Below are 1982 nucleotides of genomic sequence, written 5' to 3'. Positions count from 1 at the left end.
AAACTGTAGCATAAACGCCTTCTCGTTCACCTTCATTGCCTCCTGCAATATAAAGCCGCAGGTAAGCGACAAAAGCGAAATAAGGCATATCTATACGTGGGATGCGTACTGTGAAGACATGGGCATATAAACTGTTAATATTTTATGCTTTTTGTGCAAGAAGCCAATTATTTCAGCATTTTAGCAGCTTTATACAAACAGACAGTCTTTTTGGCAGATGTGGTAAGAGAATGTGCTGTAAGGGTGGAACGTACGTAATTGTGCAGCAGCAGGTGTGTTGTACAAAGGTTTATCAGTTGTTGTTTTATTTCACAAATGTTATCTATGGGAACACATTCATATTCTGTTATTCTGATCCAGCTATCTGGTCGGTGATGAAAAATTCAAGTGTTTATTTGTAGTATTTAAAAAAAAAAAACGAAAACGCCGTCTTAATAATGATTTCAGGTTATGTTCTACGTAAATATATATATATATATAAATACTCCATCTATACAGTGCTATATACTAAGTACTTGTGTATAGCTTTCACAGGTTCGTAAACACCCGTGGTCAGATAAAATCGTATTGTAATATAAAACTGCATAAAAACAAGTAACGTCCGACTCTTAACACGACACAGCAGGTTACTCGCTTTACCCTTAGACCACACCTGTCTTCACGTCACTGCGTTGGAGACTGAGTAAGTAATTAGCGTGGGAGGGAATTTGAGGGAGCAGGAGGAGCGCATACGGCTCACGGCACATAGGACGAGTTTTCAAAACAATACGAGCGAAGACATTGTAACACTCTCCCCCTCTTCAAATGTCTGTTCACCTGACACAGACCTGGAAGTTACGTGAACACAAATAAGAAAACGTATACACATAGGTGGAAAAAATATAATACACGCACAAAATAACACACAGACACACTAGGTCTCTATAAATTTAAGTTGCACATAACAACAAAAACACATAATTAAACATAAGATTTGGTAGCGAGTAACGACTACACGGATTCGAATTAATTAAAACTCGTGCAAACAAAGTGGGCTTTAACTGAATTGAAGGACACAAAACAACAAACAAAGAGTAGCATTTACAAAACTTACGAAATAAGTATCAACATTTTTCTTAAAACATAAAAACGAATGTAAATAAAATGTGAAAAGCATAGCGTTCAAACCTTAAACGGTGACGTGAGAATACTATATAACAGTTCATAAGTTTCAACGTCTTTCTACTTTGGGGTAATAAGCCGGTCTTCATTATGTTCTTCGTGATCTTTTTTGCTTGTGTTGACTTTGCCGCCCCTGTGCTTCCAAAACCTGATGCGAACACTGATAATGATAGTACTAAGCGTCATTCTGTAGCGGAAAGTTTCTTCGCTGTGGCCGTTCTAAATTTCGGCTCGGTTTTGATCGCTGTCAAACTCTCTCTCCTAAAAGTCACCATGACTTTTCTTCAAGCGATTCAAATGGACTGTCTGACTTTGGAAATCCTTGTCCATAATTACGTAATGAACCGGTGGGACAACCTCTACCACCTTGAATGGACCCTTATAAGGCAGATGAAACTTTTCTTTTCGTTGTTTCTCAGCACAGTGTCGCGTAAAAGCACAGATTCCCCGACCGAGAACGTGCTGGTGAAGCGTTTCGATACCATCGTTCTTTCATTGACTAAGGCCGTTTTCTTATTCGATTTTGTACAACATCGTGCACTAGGATCATTCTGTCTTGTAATTCCGACATTAGTGTGGTCGTTGGAATAAATGATGGACTCCCTTTCATCAGGTCCACTGGTACCCGTAGGTCTCTTCCTGTCAAAAGGAAGTGCGGTAAAACACCGGTTTCTTCGTGTCGACTCGCATTGTAAGTTGCACATATCGACGATAGTGCTTCATCCAACAGGTGTGGGTCGTTCTGAACATAATTTTGTAGCATGGAAATAATCGTTCGATTATTTTTTTCTACTCCGCCATTCCCAGAAGGATGATAGCTG

Source organism: Ciona intestinalis, unplaced genomic scaffold (assembly GCF_000224145.3).
Source record: "Ciona intestinalis unplaced genomic scaffold, KH HT001108.1, whole genome shotgun sequence".
NCBI lineage: Eukaryota > Metazoa > Chordata > Ascidiacea > Phlebobranchia > Cionidae > Ciona > Ciona intestinalis.
This window is presented reverse-complemented; position numbering follows the sequence as displayed.